Here is a 24,726-nt window from a genome sequence, read left to right on the forward strand (position 1 = left end):
GAGAAACACGACCTAGCAGTGCTCCAGTTGCAGGCATATGCTGCTGAGAATATGCAGCAATTTCAGACTCAATCATATGTTCTCCAAGGAAACCCACTGATACCTAATTAGGGAAAAGATTACAAATGATAATGACAACATAATGAATTGCAGAACCTTCATGACTTATTAGCACAGCTTCCTGCTATGCAGCAAGGCACTCGGATGGGATGTGAGGAGAGCTTTGAGTGGCGTTTGCTGGTGGCTTCCAAGGGAGGCCAGGGAGTGATGCCTTGTGCAGGGTGCTCTGGAGCAGAGGCTGGCCAGAGCTCCAGAATAAAGCAGGGATGGATTCCAAGGATCTCCTCCATGGATCCCCCTTGGGCAGCACCAGAGCCCAGCCAGGGCTGCACCCAGGATGAACCCAAATGGCCCCAAAATGCACGAGCGCTGCCGGGGTCTCTCCCTGGGCTCAGCTCTGCTCCATGTGCACATTGCAGTTCAGTGTCCAATCCCACTGCAGCCCCTGCAGTCCCACCCTGCTTGTTTTTCTCTCTGCAGCCCACGGGGTTTGTGCTCCTGGGCTGAGATTGGGATCATTTGTCCTTGGTGCTCAGCTGGAGCAGGAATTGTTTTGTGTCCCTGCTCTGTGAAGAGAGCTCACCATGCCCTGATGTGAAGCTCAGACCTGCACACTAAAGCAGAACAGAACCTGAAAAATACAAAAGCTGAAACCTGAGGCATCAGGGGAATTAGAAACTGGGTACTTCTGGTTTTATCAGGATGGCACAAGTTCTTGTGCCTGCTATGGTTTTTATAAAGTTAGAACAAAAAATATCCTGATTATGGCATTTCCTAAATCTTTGCCATCTCTCTTGATACCATGCTTTCTGCTTTTCCAGTTATTACATTTCTATGTTATCACATTTTCTTTTTAGCCCTAATTTATTCCATTGCCTTTCCTGGCATAACCTACAGGTTAAGAACACACAAATAAAATTTCAAAGGAGAGGAATTCTGGAGTTTGATAAGGCCAAGATTATACTTCCTATCACTGCTCTTCCTCCCCTTTTCCGTTCATTGGGTTTCAGACATGGACAAGACCATGATGTAATAATTGTAGATAAAATGGAGATAAAAATCTCAGTGTTCTCTCTTCAGTCATAAAAGTACTGTTGATTTTAAGCAAACCATATTTAACCCCTGGTATGCCCCCAAATGCCACAGTGGTGACCCAGGCAGAACTCTGTAATTTTATAATTATCTCCTGCAGACAATCCTAAATTCACTGCTGACTGGAAAAGGTGGGTTTCAGTTTGAACAGGTTAGCCAGGATTTCCTTCAGTCTTGCTAAGCTTTATTCACTTCTTGTGTAACTCAGCAATATCTTGTCAGAATTAGACACTGTGGTTTTCAAAACTGGAATTTGTTTCAACCAAAAAAATGACACAGGTGAGGTTTGAAAGAAAAGGAGAGGTCTTTGCCTAAAAGACAAAACAGCATCCAAGGAATTTATCAATCATTTTCCTTCCAATGGTGTATTATGGCTAAACATGTAATGAATACTCAGTAAATGAAAAGAAATCTTGTATTTGTTTGCCTCATTCAAAGTGAATTTAAACCCAATGTGTTTTAGCCACAGGAGGAGAAAAAGCTGTTTGTCACTGGTGTCAAATGCAAGACCTCTGGTCATTTTAAGAGAAGTGAAACAAAAAAAAATCATGAAACCCGTACATTGAGCACAAGCAAAATATCAAATATCTGTGTGTGGATCTGTAGAGTTGATGGCAATGCTGTGGATTTTACTCTCCATGGAAACTAACATTTTTATTTTTTTTATGAAAGTTGAACCCTGAAGTCTCCCTTTCAGTGAATGTCACTCTCCTCTTGTGGAAAACAAACCTTTGCAGGAAAGCAGTGTCCAATGTGAGTCCTCCCTCTCCCTGATTTCTCTTAGGAGTGGGAGGAGAATCTTTTGCCCAATTCTATTTTTAAATTTAATTTTGCCACTTGATTCCTGGGAAGTACTTGGCAGGTACTTTTTTATCATAATTCTTTCCTGACAGCTGGGAGCTTCACCTGGGTTGCAGGGCTTGTCCTCATTTTCCCAAATCCAGAGTGACTTGTACAATTCCTGTGTCTGGGAACCCTGAATTTTGCAATAATTATTAATTCCTACTTGAATTCTGTTATGAGTAAATGGGAATTAAGGAGCTGGCCCAGTATCTGGAGATAACCCACTGTGGGGCTGGCATCAAAGAGAGATCTGATTTAGAAAAAGGGATTATCACAGACTTATTCTGGGGACATTAAAAAAAAGAAAAATCTTCAGAAATCTGTTCCAGATTCTTAACCACACCTAAATTCCTGCTTAAAAAAAAAAAAAAAAAAAAAAAAAAAAATCAGTGTGCTGCTCCAGAGCCTCTTGGAGCCATTGGTGGGATAATTTCTGCCAGTTGTGACTTTTTAAAATATCTTTGAATTTCTTTTACAAAATATAAATCTAGCTTAGAGAATGGTGTTTCCAATATCCTTTGTGTAGATTTTCGATCAAATACTTTGAATAAAAAATAATTTGGAAATTTGAGACAGGTTTAAAATCAGTTTGTCATTGTGGGATGGTTAGAACCATGCATCCAAGTGTTGGGCTGTGTATATACAACTAAGAAAGAAACAAAGAGTTAAATAATAAGGATAAGGAAATTATTATTTGACTTTTTTTTAAGGGGGGAATGTGTGGTTTGAATTCTTTAGAAGACAGTTATTATGATTTTGATTGTAGGAGCTATGAAATTGTTCAGGCTGCAAAGCGCCCCAACCCATCAAATTTCCTTTTGAGCCAGAGTGCCACAAATTCACAGAGGAGCAGATCTGATCTCTTTTCTAATGCACATAAAATATACAAAAAATTAAGGTATCGTATTCTACTTGCTGGATTAGAAAATAGAAATTACTGGAAGAGTGTTCTGATATCTCAGGCACTCGAAACCCAAGAATTGAGTGTAAGACATTGATTTTCCCTTCCAGTAATTGTTCCTAAGAAAACGAGTTTATTCCACAAAAGAGAAAGGAATGGGTGGATGTCTGCATGTCAACCAAACTCCTGTTGAAATATGTGATGGTTTATATTGATAAATAGATGGGCAGAGAAAGTCGGGAAACTCCAAGCCAGAATCAGTAATTTACTTATGAAATAATGATTAGATTTCCCAAAAGCTCTCCCATAAAAGGCTTTCACTGCAGTGCAATGAGGAGTTCAGAGCTGGAAGTCTGGGATACCTGCAGCTGGTAAAAAAGCAGGCTCAAACACCTCCAGGTGTGTGTTCAGCATGTTTTTTAATTTCCTTTTTACATCTGTTCTGCAACCTTGCAGGCTGTTCTTGGAGCTGAGGCAACAACTCCAAATGGCTGGAGTGGAAAACATTATCTCTGACTCCGAGCTGGAAAATTGAACCAGCGGGTGAGCACAGGTAGGCAACTGCTTTATGGGAAGAGCAAATGGTTCTGTGATTGCTGAGGTAAAAGTGCTTCTCGAAACCAGAAATATATAAGAAAATATATAAGAAACCAATCATAAGCCTTAGCAACTCCAGGCTCACAGTGCCTTTATATTGGAAAGAAGTAATTTTTAGGTGTGCTGGAAGATTTGCTGAGGTTCAATTTCCAGTTTTTATTTAGTCCTTTCATTCAGTCTATTGTGTTAAAAAAAATAAATATAAATCCCTCTGGCGTGAATGGAGTGGTTTCTCCTTTCAGTTCTGTTTGTTAATAATTTCATTAAACACCCCAAATATTTAGAGGCTGAAAGGACACTTATTTCTGAGTGGGCAGCTGGGTGGGATCCAGGGCAAGGTGAGATGATGCTGGAGAGTTCCTCCTGAGTGAGGTTATTTTCCTGGCAGAGCTGCAGTCAGGGATGGAATTCAGAGCCATTTTGCAGATTTTCTGATGGAACATTTCACACCTATTGCTGGGAAAAGAAAGAATTATTCAGCTTATGCTTACTGGAGCTGATGTATATCCTAAAATCAATTTAAACACGTCTCCTGATTGAGGAACTAGAGAGGCTTTACATGCATCTCAGTTTTTTATTACTGCTTCAATTTGCAAGGTTAATTTGAAAAACATGCCCTCAGCCTAATAATTGAGACTTTTTTTATTTATGAGGGTTCTTCAGTGATTTGTTTATTAATCCAATTGCAAACAGATGGTGGTGAGTTGGGGTTTTTGTGTTTTGTTTTTTTTTTTTCTCCTTTTTTCCTGGCTGTGTTTCTCTCCCATGTGACCTCACTGTGAGGTTTCCCACTCAGTTGAATGGGGAAAATTTGGGTGAGACTTGAGGTTCAAGAGAAATCCTTGAAAGGAGGTGGTTCATATGCAAAGATGGCACAGGAATATATTGATTAACAAAAAAACCACCTGAGATTTCCTTGTAGACACAGAATGGTTCACATCTGCTCCACAGCTGGGGAAAGGCTTTGTCAGAGTGAAGCTGAAAAACTACAAAGTGGCCAAAAAATTTAATTTTCTTGCCACGTTTTTCTGGTGTGTTTTGTGCTGTGACAGGAAACTCAGTGGCAGCGGATGCATCTCCCTTGCCCCCTCCAAATATTTTGCTAATTGAACAAACTCTGATCTTAAAACATTTAAGAGGAATTTATGCTGCATGAGGTGAAGTTGCTCCTGTAATAATGTTATTTGCTGGAGTATTTTTTGGCATTACATGAAGACAAATTGGATCAGAAAAGTCCAATCAGTCTGGTACCTGAGCAATTTTACTTTATAAATGCAAAGTGCAGAATTGTTGAAATTCATCAACTTTTTTTTCCCCTCATTAATACTAGAGAAAAGAAACCCAGTCATCTTTGAAAAAATTCAATAATATTTTACCTAATGAACAATGCTCATGCCTCATTTATTTCTGGAAAATTCCTTCCCTATTAAGTAGCTGGTAGTTTTTAATTATAATTTTTCTTTAACAACCAGGCCTTTCCAACATTCATTTTTGTGCTCTTATTAGTATTAATAATAATGATAATAATTTAAGAAGCAGGCCTTTCCACCATTCATTCATGTGCTATTATTATTATTAGTAGTATTTTAATAACCAGATTATTCCATCATTTCAAGCTGGTTTTAGCAAGGACACAGAGGTGACAGCCAGGACAGGTGAAGGGTGGTTCTGGGAAAGGTTTTTGTGGATATTTTTGCAGGAAACCCCTCTGAGCTGAGGGTTTGGGTTGGTGTTGAGAGTTCCTGCTCTGAGATGCAGTGGCTTTGTTTGATTTTTCTGTCTTTTGAGTGTTGCAGGGACTGTGGGATGTTTTATCTTCCCATAAATTTAAATTACTGCTTTCCCCAAGCACCTACAGGAGATTTCCAAGAAGGAAACTGCTGTGACCTCGGTGGGTTTGCACGGAGTATTTCACCAGCCATTAGGGGAGGTTTATGATTTAATCCATTTTCAACTCTTCCTGTAAGTACTTATATTTTCCACTTAATTGTATCCATTTGATCCTCAGCAGTCCTTCAGGAGACAAAGTTATTGGACCATTATCTAGTCATGAGGCATTGATTTGTGCTATATAAAGAATGTATGGATCTTGCTCTTTTCAAATGAGAACACCTCTTTGTACTTGATCTTGTAAATGGGAGAAGACTTTTCCCTCTGTGAACTTCAGGCTGAAATCTGTCCAGATCACAATTTTAATTTTTTTTTAACAATATGCTTCTTATAACACCCTTAGAAATGGGATTTGGATTTTTCTTGTCACCTTTGAATGATGATTTTTAGAGTCTAATGAAGTGGTGTGCCTAAAAGGAGAGGGCTGTTTATGGGATGGAATTGGATTTTGTTCAAAAAACATTGTGTTAAAGAGGAGTTGCCAGTGGATGTGACTGAGGGGATTGGCAAAACCAGGTAAACATTTCTGAAGGTTGGTGTCTGTGGTGTCTCCTCAGCACCATCAGCTTCACAAGGGTGAGCTACAGCTGCAGGAAGTGTGTCAGGAATTCTGACATCCCCTGCCCCAGTAATTCAGCTCAAAGACAGATCCACAGCTGGGATTTATCCCTGCACACAGCTCCTTCCCCAGGGCACTGCCTGCCTTGGCTGCAGTGACAACCAAAAGGTGCTTTCCCTCTGGTTTAGAGCAAATGTAGGATTTCATTTCTTTGAGCTGGTGCTCGGGGATTCAACGTGAGGCTGAGCTGGTGGCAGGGCTCTCATATTTTACCCTTATCAACTGATGGCGTGACTACACCCAAAATCTGTCTCACAGGTCCACTTAAGTCAGAAACTGGTGCTGGTGGCTCCCCAACCTCCCAGGGAACAATTCCTGCCCAATCTCCCACCCATCCCTGCCCTCTGGCAGTGGAGCCATTCCCTGGCTCCTGTCCCTCCATCCCTGTCCCCAGTCCCTCTCCAGCTCTCCTGGAGCCCCTTCAGGCCCTGGCAGGACTCTGAGCTCTCCCTGGAGCTTCTCCTCTCCAGGTGAACATTCCCAGCTCTGCCAGCCTGGCTCCAGGGGGGCTCCAGCCCTGCAGCAGCCCCTGCTCCCCTCTGGCCTCTCTCCAGCAGCTCCATGTAGGCTCTTCCTGAAAGTTATAGCCCCTAAAATCACATTTAAATGAATGTGGTGGGAGAAGCAATCCCTGTCCTGAGCTGCTGATGGTTGCAGTGGGCAGAATGGGGATCCATGCAAGAATCCCCTCTTGGATGCCAGATTTATGGGCACAGGCTCACCCTAATAAAGCAAAATGAGCAGCAGTAAAGAACAGAGAGTGTCAGACTGAAAGGGCATCTCCAGTCCTGCTGTCTGTGGGAAAGGATTTCTGTGAAGGGAGGAGACAGCACCTGAAGGAAAGGGCTCCTGGACTCCTGAGACTGATAATGCTCATCTCTACCTTGTGACTAATTAACGCTCGCCACAAATCTTCTGATTGTCTTTGCAGCCTCCGCAGTGTCCTGACCCTTCCCAGCCATTTATTCTATGCCTCTCTCTGAGTTAATATCCAGCAAATCCATTTGCTGCTCCCTTGTGATCGCTCTGCCCGTGGCACACGAGGCTGAGGTTTGTTTAAGGCATTAGGAGTGATGTTCCTGCTCATATTTCTTCTGCTGAGGTGGCACTGAGCTCACAGCCTGGGCTAATCTTGCCTGGCACTGGACATGGGCACAATTTCCAGTTAATGCACCCTGCAAGGCTGGGGACATCCATGTGGTGATGGTGGAATGTTGCAGAAAGGTAGAGAAATTATAAAGAAAAATATAAAATCAGGCCTGCTCTGGCTGGCCTCTCATTTCTCCTAAGTCAGGCTATCCCTCTGCAATTGAAAACAATCCTGGTGCGAGCAGTTCATTAACATAACAATCTATTCCTGCGGAAAAAACAACCACCACCTGTATAAACGGTTTTTACACCCTTAGAAAAATGAAAACTATCTCTCACAAACAACTTTTCAGCACCTACACACCGGGGTTGGAGTGACCAATGAATACAGAATAACAGCTTGGTACTGACTAATAAAGTGACCAAGACATCTCCTGACCAATGGGAGTCACACACAAGGTCTGTAAAACTGGATAAAAAGGAGTTCTGTGAATAAAGAATGGGCTTTTTATTTATTTTTATATTTTATTAATTTATTCCCATAGTGGAATCCCTGCAAGTGTTCGCAGTGAGTGGTTGTGGCACTTTGTGATGTGATTTAGCAGCAGGGCAGTATTCAGTCAAAGGTTGGAATCCATGATCTTGGAGATATTTTCCAACTTTAATGATCCCAGGAGTCTTTGGTTGTGTGGACCACGGGGACATCACCCCTAGCACACGTTCTAATTCAGGATGGAGTTACAAAAGGAAGATTAAACAGTCCCTGCTACAAGCTTGGCTCAGTTTGTGCAGGGGATTATTTGTACAACTCCATCCTCTCATCCCTCAGTTCAGCCCATGCCCTGTCCCAGAGCAGTCTGTAATTCCTGCCCTCCTGTGCCACTGCACCTCTTGCTCACTTCCAGAACTCACCTGTTGTCTCTCCTGCTTTCTCTGTCTATTTTTAGAAGAGGGGGGTGAGTTTAGATGTTTTCCTGGTGTGTGAGATGGGTACTGGCTGCGTTTGTCCTGTTGTGCTTCAAATGCATCACAGGAATTTAAAAATATTACCAATATTCCCAGGCATGCATATTACTCCAAACACATCCTGATAAATTATTCATGTTTAATGTATTTATTATGCCCATGTACAGGCACACCAGTAAAGTGAATCATGTTTTTTATCAAAAGCAATATTATGTTCTTCCCCCTTTGCCCTTGTCACTAATTTTGAGAATGTCCTGGCACAGTTTAGGTGGGATTGGGATTTAACTGGGAACAGTCTTCATGTGCTTTGGAGCTCATTTTAGTCTATCAATGAGTGTTTCTGTTTGGTTCTGCAGTACAAAATGCTCATAATAAGAAATATCACACAGATTTGGTCCCCGAATTCCCAAAACTCACAGAATCACAGAGTGGGAAGGGAGCACAGGGGTCATCCAGTCCAGCTGCTGGCCCTGCCCAGGACACCCCAACAATCTCACCTTGTGCCTGGAGCATTTTCCAAATGATATTTTCTGCCTAAAATCCATCATTTTGACCCACCTGCCTCCCTCAGTGCCTCTGTGTCCTATAAATCCCATAAGCAATGCCCACCAAAATCCATATCCTCATTCCCCAAGCTGAATCTTCTGTATTCCAAAATCCTCTCTGTTTCTAAATTTGTGATGAATGTTGCTGCTGCACTTTTCTAGGTTGTTTTTTTATCTGGAGTGCTTTAATTTGCTACCAGTGCAAATATGTCTCTAACTACTGCTGAACTCCAGCTGACAGCACCTTATGCTAATGTGGCAAATAATAAAACCACTTTGTTATCAAGCAAATAATTTAAAATACATAAAGAAGAATTCATTATGATCTGTTGTAAAAGCAATGAGAGAAAGGAAGCCAGCTTTTCACAAGGCCATAAAACATGGCTGGTGGAGCTCACCTCACAGCACAATCACCCAGGAGTAAACGAGGCCATAAAATCAGCCTTGCCATCCTTAATTGCTTAATTAACACTGGATTTTAAAGCAGAGTTTTAATATAAGGCGCTGCTAAGCATTGCAGAGATTCACCTGAGATAAAATGTAGGCAAGTGAAGGAATTTTTAATTTGTTTACAGCAGACCTCGTGTCAGCCTCTCCTGCAGCTGTCATTGCAAGGACCAGCTTTGGCTCCTGATTCCAGCCATCACAGGGCGGGACTTGCCAAAATATCCTGGATTTCTGAGCTGCCACCCTCCCAGGTCATTTGTCTGGAAGAGTGATAGGATCAGCATGGAGCAGCAGGGATATTTTTAGGGGAATATTTATATATTATTCCATGGTATCACCATGGGATGGCATCCACTGATCCAGGATGGATCCAGTGATCCAGGAACAGACACCAGAAATGGACCCAGATAAAAAGTGTCTTCAAATGTGGAGTGGCATGTTGTGGAGCTTAAATTAATTCAGTAATTAATTAAGTGCTATGGGGTCTTTTCCTGAGAGGAGCTCTGTGTGGTGGGGCTCTGGTTGTATTTGTGGAACTGTGGAATCTCACAAAGTCATTTGCTCCCTAAAACTCCCTGAAAAGAAATTGTGGCCAGGTGGGAATCAGTCTTTTCTCCCTGGTAACAAGAGGAAACAGCCTCAAGTTTTCTCCAGAGGAGGTTTAGATTGGATATTAGAAAAAATTCCTTCACCAAAAGGGCTGTGAAGAATTTGGAACAAGCTGTCCAGGGAGGGTTGGAGTTGCCATTCCTGGAAGTGTTCACAAAATCTGTGGCATGGTGTTTAGGAACACGGGTTAGTGGGGGACCTGATGATTTTGGAAGTATTTTCCAACTCGAATAATTTTGTGATCACGGCCTGGAAAGGCTGTGCAACAAGTTATACTTTAATTTTCCTTTTCTATGTTTGTTGTGGTGTGGTTTGGTGTGGTTTGTGATGGTGTGGTTTGGTGTGATTTGGTTTGGTGTGGTTTGTTTGTTGTTTTTGGGTTCTTTGCTTGGTTTTCTGGATTTTTTGGGGTGTTTTGGGCGTGGTGAAGCCCAGAGACTGTGAAAAGAAGGCTCAGGCTGTTCCAAACCTCTCCCATTTTACAGTGTTCCTGCTCAGTGGTCCCAGTGCCTCGGTGACACAGCCATGCGTCAACGTCATTGCCTGGGTGCCAGCTCAGGGATAATCGATGGATTTACAGGTGACACTCTCCCAGATGGGAACATTCCTTTGACTGATGGGTTACTGTTCCTTTGCCACTTGAAATTAAGCAAATAAATTAGCTCCAGGTTCTGTGTGGAGTGAAGTGCAGCTGGATTGGGAAGTACATTCCCAAACAGAGTGTGGGGGCTTGGCAAAAATTCAAAGTAACCAATCTAAAGTACAGTTCAGACCACCATTTTCCAATTATCCTGTTTGCTCCAGTTCTGCAATTCCTACTTTCTTGAGCCACTTATGAAATAACACTTTACTGAGGCTTAAAGGATGGTTGCAGAAAACAAAACAATTTATTTAATTACTTATTTATTATAATAGTAAGGCTATTACAGGTTTGTAACAATGAAATTAACCAAATTTGATCTATTATTTTAGAAATTCCAGGAGGTTTTTTTGATGCTGGTTCTAGTCCCTGTTTAAGCCATGAAATAATTGTCCAGCCTGGTGCTCCCCTCCTGCTCTGGGAACAGCTTCCATGGGAATTACTGGGCTGGTGGCTGCAATGAGGCCACCTGCCCACAGGTGACACCTCTGCCCTGGGACAGTCCACAGACTGGATGGGTTGGTTATGTGGGAAAATTAAATTCAATTTTTTATTTCTCAGTTTCTGAGGCAGCTCTGCTTAAAAAATAATGGATTTATAGGAGTTAACACCATGGTAGCGCTTTACTTATTTATTTATTGAGATTTATTGTGAAACTACAGAAGCTAGTTGAAGTTAGAAGCATTATGAAACTAATGAAACTGCTATTATGATCCTACAGAAGCTGTAGGATCAGGAATTTGGCAATCCTTGGAGTATAGGCATGTGAATATCAGGAATTCTCTGAAATCCTGTTGCAGAATTGGAAATTCCAAAAGGACAACCAGGAGCCCAAGAGGAGCATTGGTTCCAGGACAAGCTCCCCTCTCTTTCTCTCTGTCAGCCTCAAAGGCTTCCTGTGGACACATCCTTGAGCCCAAAATAAAAATACTCTGGGAATAAAATTTTCTTTTGCAACTTCCCTGTGCTCCCCAAAAGTGAAAAATGAGGGAAGACCAAGGACATGAATTCCTACCTTTTCCTTTTACTGTGTGAAACCCACCTGACATCAAAATTCCTGTTATTGCAGTTCAAAATGCATCTTTTTGTATGCTGCCCTTGGAGCGCATTCCAAAGGAAAATGTTTGGATGGAAGATTTGAAAAATAATTATTTGTTTTCCTGCAAGACACCCTGTGCAATCTAAGCAAATAGAAATAGCACTCCTAAAATAGGAACTATTGTTTCTATTTGTGCTGCTTCATCAACTGAACCACTTCATGATCCTGTTTCTTTATCAAGGAGACATTTAAATGGAGGAAATGATTTTTAATACTAGGGCAGAAATTAATTTCATGCATCTGCTGGCAAATGCCTACTATCAAGAACCGAGTAAACAAACATTTGCACATCTGCTCCTGCTCTGTGACAACAGGATTCAAATTAGAAAGGAAGTTGGGGTTTGCTTTTTAACTTTCTAAAGGCTGCAGTTTGTAGTTTGCCATTTAAAATGTTGTGAAGCGCAGTAGAACAGAACATGATTTTGTAACCAGGATGAGGTAGAAAAATGTCATTGGTGGTGATATTATGAATATTTAGTATGAGCTAAATTGTTGGTTTAGTGTGTTTTTGGTGTTTGAGCCAGTCCAAGTCCTGACATTGGGTTATTGGGAGAAGTGTCTCCAAAGATGTTCCTCACTTCTTTTGTTTTCTTTTTTGGATTTGGGTGGTGAAATCTGAGGCAGCAAATCAGTGTCATTCAGGCTGCTCTCATTATCGGAAATGTCCTGGTTTTGGACAAGCTGGAGACATAAACCTGGCAAATTCCTGGGGTGGGAAGGCAGAGGGGCTTCTGCTGCTGGAGGTGAGAGCAAGCCAGAGGCAGCAGGTTCTGAAATTTTAGGGAGTTTCTAGGTCTTTCCATGGCTGGTTTTGTGTGGTATAAAGGTATTGGGTGTGTAGGAACAGCTAAAAAGTGCTGGTACAGGCTGAAATAAAAATCTCATTAGATAACACAGACCAAAAACATTTGGTCATAGAATCATTGAAGTTTCTGGGTTGGAAAGGAGCTTAAAGGATCATTCCATTCCACCTCTGCCATGGCAGGGACACCTCCCACTGTCCCAGGCTGCTCCAGCCCCAGTGTCCAGCCTGGCCTTGGGCACTGCCAGGGATCCAGGGGCAGCCCCAGCTGCTCTGGGAATCCCAGCCCAGCCCCTCACCACCCTTCCAGGGAACAATTCCTTCCCAAGAACTGATCCCAGCCTGCCCCTGTGAGTTTGAAGCAATTTTCCCTTTCCCTAGCCCTTCTCCCGAGAAAGCTGTTGGCCAAAAGGTCTCGTTTTGGGAAGTTTTGGCTTTGTCCTGCCTGGCTCTGTTTGCTTTCTCAAGTGTCAGATGCCACACGAGGGTTTTTCAGACTACAGGGAAAATGGTCTCTGAAGAGCATTTTGCCTAAATACTTCTGCAGTGTGTACTGAAGGGAAATTAGATTTCCTTTGGCTGTAGCTTTACTCATGGAGTGTGTTTTGGACGTGGTGATATTCCAGGAATAGCCATAGAGGCACCAGAAAAGATGGGAATGTCTCCATAGGGAGGATTGTGCCAGACAGCTGATTACACACTATAAATAGAGATTTAAATTTGGTTTAAGCAGTCTGTGGAAGGCATCATTTAAATCAGTCACAGACACATGCAGTACAGGCATAATAACATATTTTAGCTCTGACAGTGACTGGAGTTAATTCTCAGGTTGGATTTTTTGACATCTGGCTCCTCGAAACACATCCCAAAAGAAGTTCTAACAAAGCAAGAACTCTGATCTTGTTCAACAAATGGAGCTGAAGAGCAAATAAAGCCTTTGTGGCAGGAGTTGTACATCATTAGCTGTGATCTCCTGGGTGCAGGCCACCGTTTAATGGCATTGCTAAAAGAAAAGCAGGGAAAAACCCACCCCAAATCTGAGGCAGTTCAAAGGGAAGACTGTTTTCATACCCTCAAGAGAACAGATTAGAGAATGGGACTGATTATTTTGAAAATGAAATTGGTTCTTTTAAGATGCACTCAGGAATTCTGATTTTCTTGTTTTCCTGTGTCCTTATGATATAAAACATCACAGAAGGTAAATAACGGATCAGAGGTGTCATTCCCAGAATTTCTCCTCACACCATAAGCAGGAAAACAGAACTGAACCTTTTTTTTTGCCCATTAACTGCAGTAGGAGCAATTCTACTTCCCTTGAAGTCACAGAGACCTTTCCCATTATCCATAGCCCAGATCTCACCCTGAGAATTGCTGAGGTAGAGTCTAATAGAAAATCTGTTGGAGTTGATGGAATTTCTTCTGATTTTAGTGGATTTTGCCTCAGGCCCAGAGTGGACAGGGTGTTAATATTACATCAGTGGTGACTCAAACTGCTGAGCCCTCCTTTCGTTGCCCCTAAACAATAAAATACAGTTTGTTAGCAACAAGGAGACAGATTTTTTCTGGGCTCTTGTGAACCCTCTGACTCTGCCTTCAGAGGAATCTGAGGATGCTCTGTATTGTTTAAATTTAACCCCAAAAACTCATTGATAGTTGCACATTGTACACAAATATCTTGCACTTCAGCCATCCCAATTAGGCACAAGAAAAACAGAAAAATATTTTTTTTCTAAATTAAAAGCACTAAATCTTAATAGGAAAAAAAAAGGTCAGGCACAAATATCTTGAATTAAACTAGCTGCTTTTGGATGGGTGAAACAGAGCATGGAGTAAATCTCCTCAAATAAAACAGCAGCACTCTGGAGGATTAGTTGCATGCTCTATTTCCCCCTCACAAATGTGCCACGGAGTGCTGGGCACTCCCTTGCTCTGCTGGAGTCAAGGTGTGTTATCTCCCTGATGCAGATACAGCCCCTCCTTGTCAACCTGTTGAACTTCAAATTGTAGTTGTTTATTAGAGGTGACAAAGTGATCAGCTGCTGGAAAATAATAATATCTTTTCCTACAAGCAAATGCAGCCATGTGCTAGAGCAAAATGTGATGTGTTAATTAATTTGGAGCCCCTCTTTTAAACTGGCTGTAACTGAGGGGCCCCAAATTAATTGAATTTAAAATATTATTATTGTAATTATGAAAAATATTATTGAACAAAACAACAAGGTGTCTTGCTTTGTTTCCTGGTTGGGAATTTGGATGCTTTGGAAGCTGAATGTCATTCCAGCCCCCCAGGAAAGGAGCTTTGTCACCCTGCAGGGATGAGCAGATTATTTCTCACTCCTTACCTGCTCCGATGTACTGAGGTGAAAACATGTGCCAGAGTAATGCAGGAAACAGGAATCTGCTGTGAAATTCTGGTGTCTTACACAAAAGTTGACCTTTCCACAGAACTAATTCAGGAGAAGTCAGTGAGAACAAGGCACAGAACATCATTTGTCACTCTCCAAGCCCTGGCTGTGCCCACAGCTGGGGCAGCCTGGGCTGTCTCCATCCCTGCACCCCAGGCAGGGCATGGAGCCACCAAGGAAGGTGACAGGAGAGATTAAAGGCTTGGGGAGAGGGCGTGGGAGGGAATTTTCAACAGATTGCACTTTTTTATTATTATTATTATTATTTCTCTGTGTGTAGATTTTAAAACACGTTACCTTTCTGTATTTTCCTATTTTACACGTTATCTTTATAAACTGTACACGTAATTTTTCTCTGTAAAGAAAACCTGCATGCCTAGGGGCTGGGGTTGGGAGTAGTTAAATTCTCTTTTCATGGTGAAATAAGGGCAGTGGAGAAGAATGCTTAAAGAAAGGAGCTGTAAACCCTCTGCCACATTAATGTAAACATTATCTGCCTCCTAGGTTTGACCTCACAGCAGGGCAGCTAAATCCATCCAGCAACTAAATGATTTTACTCTATAAAAGTCTTTGGAAATAGATTTTATCTTTTTTCTTTTTGATTTTTTTTTTCCTCAGGAATATATCAGAGCAGAGGGATTGATTTTTGGAGAGCAAATAAGCTCTATAGTGTAAATTATGTTAATTACTGAGTAAAATGCCAATATTGGAGGTATTTAGGCCAACTTATGTGGAGATGCTCTGCTAAAACTCCTGCCCTCTTGTAGTTAAATATACATTGAACACAGATTTAAGGAATAGTTTAATGAGGGTTTTTTGCCCCAGAAAATTGGATTGGATTTTAGAAGAAATGGTTGCATAAGGAGAGTTAGATTAGTTATTTGACCCAATTAACCCACCCAGTGTTATTCTAGATATTTTATTTACACCTCATCCTGTTTTCTCCAGACTAGGAATATTCATGGAGAATTTCTGGGAGGAAAAGCAGGAGGGGCTGGGTTTTGGTCGGTGCTTCTTCCTGGAAACACAGAGGGGGAAAAGTGGGAAAATGGCAGAGGGGGCAAAAAAAGCATCAAATGAACCAGTCTTTTTGGAAACAGAAAGGGAAACCTGGCCAAATAATTCAGTGCACGAGTTGGAGCAGCTCTGAAGGGTTCTAACTTGTGTAACTGGGATTTATGTAACTTGTAATTCAAGCTGACACCGACTTTGCCACCACCGGGAGGGTCATTTGGAGCTGTTCTTGAGCAATCTCAGCACTGAGCAAACCATCCCTCATGCCATGGATTTAATGTTTGCAGCTGACACCCTGCTGAAAAAAATAGCTTTAATTTTGGGGGGAATCATAAAAAAAAAAGAGCTCTTTCTTGGTTGTCAAAGTCATCTTTTGTGTCTCTTGGTGCTTTTGAGGGCGGTGTCTGAGTTTTGGAGTTTTGTTCCAAATTCCTGTTTGCGTTTTGGATCTTGTTTGAGAAGCCAGAGCCAAAACCCAACTGCTGCTGTTTAGTGCTGTCCTGCACCACTGGTTTTTGTCATTTGAGGATTGCAGAGGATTTTCTCCTGGTTTTTGGCATCTGTACACGTGGCGTGCGCTGCCCAAATCAAGCGCTGCGAGCGTGTGTAGCAAATTTAACAGAACCAAGTCCAAGCTAAAATATGAGAGAAAAAAATCCAATATTGATTGAAAGAGCTCCTAATTTTCACAGAAAGTTTATCTGGAGCACTGCCATGCTGCTTTAATCCTCGAGCCCAGGCAAAGTGAGAGCTGGGATGGAAATGGTTTTTCTGGAGAAACCTTCCCCCAGTCTCCCCCACTATTCTCCAGCAACTCTTCTCCAGCTCCTCATGTCTGCTTGGTTAGATTGTATTTTACACAAATCTGGATTACATCAAGCACAAAACTGATTCAGGGGCTGTTCTTTGTCACCCAGGACTTTTTTGGACTCGCCCTTCTCAGTGAAAGTCGAATAAATCCCAAATATTTTGAATTCCAGTGCTAACACTCAAAGAGATGTTTTGTGAGCTCTCCTGCCAAGCTTTACAGGTGACAGCAGAATGTCCAGCTCATCTCTGAAGAGGCTGAGGTTTGTGTGCCTGGATATTTGGGTTAATATTTGGCATATATTTAAATGGCAGCCTGGATGATGTACTTCAGGAGAGTTGGGAGTGTAGTTTATTAGAAATATTTGGTGATAAATTACTTATTGAGGGCACTAAGTCAATTCAGAGCTCCTTGTCTGTAATCCATCCAAATATTGATTTTTAGAAATTATTTTACTAATGAGTTAGAGCTTAATTTATCCAAATAACATGAGGAACTGTGCAGCTAATAATGCTGTTTATTGGCCTGATATAATCAAATTAATGTTCATGTAAAAGCAACATCATAAAGGTAAGAATTATGAGTGTTCATTGATGAAGATTGTCAGAAAAAATATTTATATCCAGGAAAAAACATCAAGGAAATTCTGCTACAGAGAAATGGATGATCTCTTAAAAATCTCACAATAAATATATTTATGGAGAGTTGCAGAGGTGAGGCGTAACAGAGGATATTTTGCATTCTGGCCCTGGGATTCCAGCTCCAAAATGAGATTACAAATCCCAGCTCTCAGATTCCTGTTGCAGCCACAACATGAACAGTGTTGAAAGCAGAAAGGCACTGAGTGAATTTTATGGAGCTCATGAGTAGGTGTGTAATTGCACAAAACGCTAACGAGCATTTGGCAACTTAAAACAGGGCCAGGCTCTGAGGGGAGGCTTAGGGGTTCCTGTGGAAGTTGTTATTCCAGTAATGACTTCTGAGTGGCCAGAGTGCCCTGGGAGTGGATTTTTGATAGGAGAGTAACAAGCTGTGCTACTCTAGAATAACCTTTAGTCCTCTTAGTGTCACTGTCCTTGTGATCAAGAAGGATCTGCCTGGGGGTAAATCAGGGTTTAATGGGAAATTTCCCCTGGAGAGATGGGAAAGGTGGGATAGAGACCTGTCAGGTGAGGCTGCAGCAGCTGCTGAGCCTACTCAAGCTGCTTTAATTTAACCCTCCTTTAGATTAGCTGGGATAAAACTTAATTTAGGATAATGGAGAGATCATATTAATCGTGATTAACATTAAATCCCTCCCCTTTGGAACACTGGTGTAGGTATTATGTTCATGGAAGTTTATTTTTTCTTAAAAAGATCTGGGAATAAATACACTGCTGAATGAGAGAGCATTAGGCAGGCTGAGAGCATCAGGAATAAACTGCTGCTGTCCCAGAGGTTCCACAATTGGGAATCCCAGAATCATGGAATGGTTTGGAAGGGACATTAAGGATCACCTTTTTCATCCTCATGCCATGGCAGGGACACCTTCCACCATCCCAGGCTGCTCCAAGCCCTGTCCAGCCTGGCCTTGGGCACTGCCAGGGATCCAGGTGCAGCCCCAGCTGCTCTGGGCACCCTGTGCCAGCCCTCCCCACCCTCAGTGAGGAATTCCTTCCCAAAATTCCATCCATCCCTGCCCTCTGGAAGTTTGAAGCCAATCCCTCTTGTCCTGGCACTGCAAGCTCTTGTAAATAGTCATTCTGTGTTTTAGAGGCAGGGATGAGAATCTCCCTTTGTGTCCAGAAAAAGGGAAAGCACTTCATGGGAAAACTATTCCTTAAGAGGAAAAGAAAAGCATTAATAAGGTTTTCTTTCTCCCCCCCTTTTTTTTTTTTATTACACTCTTTTATATTCTGGGTTATTGCCATTACAATGTGCAGAGCCAGGGGACAGGACAAGGGACCCAGAAAAATGCAGAATGTGTGAAATAACACCAAGCCTTCCTTAAGTTATTTCACCTCAAAATTCAAGGATGTCTCCATCTCCCTGATCCTGGCTGGACTTTGCTTATTGGATTTTGGCTGCCTTAGATGGGAATCCAGAAACTTTGATCGATGTCAGAGCTGCTGTTGCATCTTTAGGACTGAAGATCAAGGGAATGGAGAAACCACAGCTTTGGCAGGATGCAGAGGAGTGGGACAGTGAGCTAAATTAATATAAAATATGTTCACACCTTAACTGCTGTTCCAGCAATTGCTCTGAGCAGGGCACAAACAGAAAAAGCAGTTCCCAATTATTTGTCGTGGCTGGGAATGCACATCATTACTGAAATGTGAGCCTTCACCTGTTCTACATTTGCTGAAGAATTTATCAACACTGACACTTCCCTATTTAGGTCAGTCCCAACAGCATCCCTTTGCCTTTCAGAAATCATTTAATAATCAATCTGGGAGCTCTGTTAAACACAAGCTGGGAGTTCATTGTCATCTGGCAAAATCCCAGCCTGCACATTTGGATTTGGCTGTGCTGGAGAAGAAAATTCATCCTTTCGTCCACCAGAGAAGCTCAAAACAGGACAAGTTGCCAATTTTCATATCCAGCCAGAAATGGAGGTAAAAATACACAGTATCATGCATGAGATGGTTAAAAAAATCGACTTTTTTTTATGTGAATTGGAAATCTAGACTTTTCATTTGAAATATTGCAGCTACAACATCAATAAGAGATAAGAGAAATCTCTGTCCTTGCCTCCAAATTAATCAATTGCACATTGATCCAATAACAGAGAAAATAATTTTGTAGTCTTTTCCATCTTTTCCTTATCACTAAGTGATCAGCATTTACACCAAATTCATGCATTTCCTTATTTGCTGCTAAGAATGTTTTTTTTTTTTTAATGTTAAATACTTTCAGACTTTTAAAAATAGGCAGAATGGATAAATGAACTTTTTTTTTTCCTGTGGAGGGAGACCTCAGCACCTGAGCTCCTGTGTGGAAGCAGGGGATGTTCATAGCACAGGGAGCAGGAAAAGTGTGGGGATGAACAGAACTGGAATGGGAATTGAACTGGAAAGGGAGGAATGACCTAAAGATTGTGTCAGGACCCTGCTGGTGGCTCCAGCAGTGCAGAGATGCAAGTGTTGCTTGTAGGATTTAGGCAGAGCTTAGAGCCAGCCTAATAACTGTTTTTTTCATGAATATTTGGGATTGATTTAAGATTAGTGAAAGTCCCTTTTGGAAACAGCAATGGGCCAAAACCTGTAGTGTCCACAGTGTTAAAAGCTCTTTTAAAACTCCAATCCCAGTGACTGTTCTTCTTCCCTTCTCCACCCCAGCCCTCTCTGGTGGCTTCTCCGTGTCCCTCTGCTCATTCTGCTCCTTGAGCCTTCTGAACCTGCTCTTTCTTCCTTTCCAGAACCCCTGGTTTGAATCTGGGGAGTTTAAATTCAGAGAGTTGGCTTCCCAGTGTTGGTCCATGCGAGTCTTGGACTGAATTTTCTCTCCTACAGCCCCTGTTGCCCTCAGCATTGTTAATCCTCACCACAACTCACCCTGGGGTGGCCTCAGATGAGTGGAAATCAATTTCTGGTGCCCACAATGAAAGGAGAAGCACCAAAACTGGAATCTGAACTACGACCAGAAGCTTCCAAACCACTAAACCCATCTGAGGAGCTGTTGAAATGAGGTGCTGGCAGGGAGCACTGATGTGAGCTTCAGCCCGTGCAGTGCTTGGTTCCAGACCATGTCCCCTCTCTGCCTTGACATGAAGAAAGCACCAAATTCCTTTCAAACCATTCCAGCTATCCAGCAAGATGACATCATTTGTGCGCTCCAAAAAATCTGGTTCTAACAGGTTAGAAATTAATTTTAATATCTATTTTTTAATTGTTTTAATTAATACTGTAGCTTTGCCTGCCCTCATGATCTGTAAAGGAATCCAGGTGTTTTTAACAGCTGGAATATTGGTTTTTTTTCTCAGCCTCGGTGAAGTCCTTGTGGTGAGGATTTCAGGTGCCTAATTCAGTCTTGTATGGAAGAAATCCTCTTGCCTGCTTTGTGCCCTCATGCTGTTCCTGAATTTTTACATCAGGGGACTGGAGAACAGGATTCCACCATCCCTTTGCTGTTGTAAGTCTGGGCTTTTTATTTATTTCTTATTTCCCTTGTGTCCAAGGCAAACAATGCTGCTTTAGACAGTTTTCCATGTCAATAATGGTTCTATTGCCTCTTTCCAAAAGCCGCCAGTCCAATGGGGTGCTTCTGAGCATGAGGTTCCAGGAGGGAATCAGGGATTTATTTAATGCATTCTAATATTTTCTGTATTCTTTTTCATCCTGCTTAAATATCCTAAAGTTTCAGCTGCTTTTCCAGCCAAAAGAGCTCTGCTCTCAGCTGCTGGAAATGATTCCCATTATTTTCCTGCTTTGCTACGACTCACATTGAAACTCAAAAGGGCATGGATGGTTCAGACCGTTCTCCCCTGAATCCATCGCTTTGTGTTTCTTAGCACTCAGTTCCTTTTTTTCCCCCTTCCTGAATATTAATTTAGTCTGGATCTTCTGAGGAAAGATTGGCAATGCAGACCTGACAGAATTTGCATTGTGGTTCTGGTGTCTCATTTCCATGTTGGATGGGGCTGCCTTGTAGTATTTTCCTGTGTCTATCCCACAGCTTTTCCCAAATGTTCTCTTTAAATAATTTTAACTGACTGGAAGGATGTTTCAAATCTATTTTTTAAACGTTTCTGCTGGCAGAGTGTAATTTGTGAGGGACAGACAATTTTCTAAATCAAAGTGGAGTTCCTTTGCAGGTACAGATTTTATTTCCTGTGATACCTGGAGAGCACATGGAGTTATATTTTATTACTGCTGAGCACCAAAGGGAAGCAGAACACTTTGAAACATATACATATTTATATGGGGTGTATTTATAGGGTTATTTATATATTTATATAGGGTATATTTTATGTCAAGCTTCATGAAAGAAGATCTCAAACTTTGATTTCTGGGGTTATTAAAATACCTTTAATTTCTAGATATTTTTAGCTGCTCTCCATTTAAATTTTTTGAAAATTATATTTTGAAGCATGGTTGGACTTGATGTTCTTGAAGGTTGGAAGGGACCTTAAAGCTCTTGTTCCACCTCCTACCGTGGCAGGGATATTTTCCACTATCCCAGACTGCTCCAAGCCCCATCCCAACGTGGCCTTGGGCACTTCCAGGGATGGAGCAGCCACAGCTTTTCTGGGCCAGGGCCTCCCCACCCTCCCAGGGAGCAATTCCTGCCCCATATTTAATTGACATTCCCTGGGATTTTTCAGGGTCCTCTGTTAATTCTCCACGGTGCTGAATGTTGAGTGTTCCATGAGAGACCCGTGTTGGGTCTCAGGGGTGAAATGATGATGGTGGGTGCAGCTGAAAGATAAAGGACACCTTAAAAGATAAGTGACATGCTAAAATTACTCCTAAAAAAGCTGGAATGGAAAATTTTGCACCAAACCACAGGGACAGGGAGCCCAAGGTCCCCCATCCCCAGCTGGGAGGCATCCAGGTCCCAGAGCTGGAAAAGTCTCCTGAGGAAGACACAGCTGGAGGCCTCTGCATTCCCCTGCTGCCTGATGAATGATGAATCACAGGTTTATTGCAGGTGCCTGGATGTTTCAGGCTGACAGGGAGTGTTAAAACACCCTCCTGAACGCTGTCAGGGGAAGTTGTTAATATTGAGATTTTCCACCAGTGCCTGGAAGTGCACAAGGAGCAGGGGAGAGCTGTGACTGTGCTGCTAAAGAGAAGCAGAAGCTCCTCCAGTAAATACAGAATGTAAAGCTCAGCTCTGTGGCTTGTTAGTGCTGTGCTTTGCCTTTCTCCAGCCCCATGAGCTCCCTGTGCCTCCTCAAAAGTTTAAAAAAATGTTTCCTCAGGAAACTTTCCCGAAGTGTTTTATTAAAATTGTGCTCCTCCTGACACATTGATGAAGTTCTTCTCTAGTGGAAGCTCCAATGATTTTAATTTCATCAGGAAAACACATGAAAATCAAGCAAGAGGAAAACCATCAAACCCTAATAAATCTTTTAAAACAAATTAAAGTGATGGCTGAGCTGACATATTCAATTTTCAATAAAAAAGGATTTTCAGCAAGCCACAGGCATTACTCAAAGACTTAAATCTGCAAAACCAGGATTCTGCTTGTTTGTTTGCACTTTTGAGTGCACTAAGTCAGCTGGGGGGGCTGATCTGTGGAACACTGCCCACACTGTGGTTCCCAGTGCTGGAAGTTGCTCATAAATAACAGATAAAGACAGAAAAATGACTTTTAAATGAACTTTCTGTGCACAAATGCTGTGAAGTTTCATGTTTGGGTCATCTGCCAGTTATATAGATAGGGATAAGATGTAGGATTTGTGTAGTCACAGTTAAAGGATTTGTTCCTACATATTTCTAATGAGTAGTGTTGGATGTACCCTAAGTGACTGCTTTGTTGCCTGCTCAGCTGAACATATAAACACTAGGAAAAAAAATCCCAATCCTAACTGGAAAATTTCCTTCCTCCAAATGTCCTCTTTAAGCATAACACACTACAGAAAAAATATTAATAATTAAATTACAAAGCAGGGGATTGGTGCAAGGGTTTCAGCATACAGACAGCAGGGCTGGGAAAAGAAAATCCTTTTGGGCTTCTCTGTGCGACTCTGATGCCTTGTGCAGGCTGCCCTAGAGCAGAGGCTGGCCAGAGTTCCAGAATAAAGCAGGGATGGATTCAAAGGATCTCCTCCATGGATCCCCCTTGGGCAGCACCAGAGCCCAGCCAGGGCTGCCCCCAGGATGAACCCAAATGGCCCCAAAATGCACGAGCGCTGCCGGGGTCTCTCCCTGGGCTCAGCTCTGCTCCATGTGCACATTGCAGTTCAGTGTCCAACCCCACTGCAGCCCCTGCAGTCCCACCCTGCTTGTTTTTCTCTCTGCAGCCCATGGGCTTTGTGCTCCTGGGCTGAGATTAGGATCATTTGTCCTTGGTGCCCAGCTGGAGCAGGAATTGTTTTGTCTCCCTGCTCTGTGCACAGAGCTCACCATGCCCTGATGTGAAGCTCAGAACTGCACACGAAAGCAGCTCAGAACCTGAAACACAAAAAAGCCAAAACCTGAGGCATCACCTGAAGGTGATGGGATTCCCCTGAAGGGAAATATACGGATGAAAATGATGATTTAGGGCCAGGGTTGTTGGTTCATGTGTCTGCCCCTGTCTGGAGTCCAAAGAACTTCCCCATTTCTCCCCTCTCTGATTCTCCAGCCTCAGGGCTCATTCCCATTCCAGCTCATAAAGGTAAACCCCACATCCATTCTGCTTCCATATTTTGCTTCCTTCATTTCTCTTGTCTTATGCCACCTTTTTCATGTGGGGAACAAAAGGCTGATCTCTAATGACTGAGTAAACTCCAGAAAACTGTGCACTGCTTTCCTAACAGCAACCACAATTACTGACTTTACTCACAGCCTTAGCTTGATGTGCTCCTGATTAATTAGGCAGCATTTTTTCAAGCATGAAGCAGTTTTAAAATACCTTTCCAGGTCTAACAAGTGCTGCACACTGGATACCACAGTTTTTACAGTTGAGTTTATTCAGCTTTTGATGATTTGTGCATCCTGTCCTACAGTCCACCTTTGGATCTCTACCTCATTGCCTTCAAAGCTTGGGCTGCTCTTTTTATAATGAAATAATTAATATTGGTGACAGAAAAACACGAGGCGTGAATACAGCAGGAAGAGGGTTATGGCCTCTAATTAAAATAAGTACAGGAGTACAAAAGAAATTCCTCTTTTATAATTATCATCTATATTATGCTTTTAATGAATGGAACATCAGGAGGTGGGATGTTATTGATTGTTCCAGAGCTGCACTCCTTGAGGCACTTCAGCTTTTTCCAGGTAAACTTTATTCAGCTTCTGGTGTGTAGGACATAAATCTTTATTGGGGATGGTGTGTCAGTAACAACATCATAAAACTGAGAGTTGAATATTCCTGGTAATTTGTGGTGCTCTGCAAAGGTCAGCCCTCAGCTGTGGGAGAGGGGGAGCAGCTCCCAGCACGGGCACCAATTTATTTGGGAATTTCTGCCTGGTTAAATGGCTGTCAGGCGTGACAGCTGCATTTATAGCAAGAGTTAATGCTCCAGAATCTGTCAGGACTCTCTGACTCTCCTGACCTCATCTTTAATTCAGTACCAGATTTCCATTTTGGTGGGCACAGGATGAATGTATGACATGGATGGATTGATTCTTGGTTTTCATATGAATGGTTTGTGCCCTCGTGGTGCTGGTTTT

General features: G+C 42.2%; 1 long non-coding RNA gene across 2 annotated transcripts in view; it reads left to right on the plus strand.

Moving 5' to 3' along the window:
• The window catches only part of LOC135278579 (uncharacterized), a 106,795-nt gene that overhangs the window by 59,858 nt on the left and 22,211 nt on the right, over nucleotides 1–24,726 (plus strand). The window contains exons 2-7 of one of the 2 annotated variants that reach the window (XR_010346029.1): nucleotides 3,353–3,449; nucleotides 5,343–5,455; nucleotides 10,144–10,238; nucleotides 18,836–19,020; nucleotides 19,918–20,261; nucleotides 20,388–20,536. This is a non-coding gene — a long non-coding RNA (uncharacterized LOC135278579). The remainder of the gene's footprint in view (nucleotides 1–3,352; nucleotides 3,450–5,342; nucleotides 5,456–10,143; nucleotides 10,239–18,835; nucleotides 19,021–19,917; nucleotides 20,262–20,387; nucleotides 20,537–24,726) is intronic. The other variant, XR_010346030.1, reaches the window with a different exon arrangement.

This window comes from Passer domesticus, chromosome 11 (genome assembly GCF_036417665.1).
Source record: "Passer domesticus isolate bPasDom1 chromosome 11, bPasDom1.hap1, whole genome shotgun sequence".
In the NCBI taxonomy this organism is placed as follows: Eukaryota; Metazoa; Chordata; class Aves; order Passeriformes; family Passeridae; genus Passer; species Passer domesticus.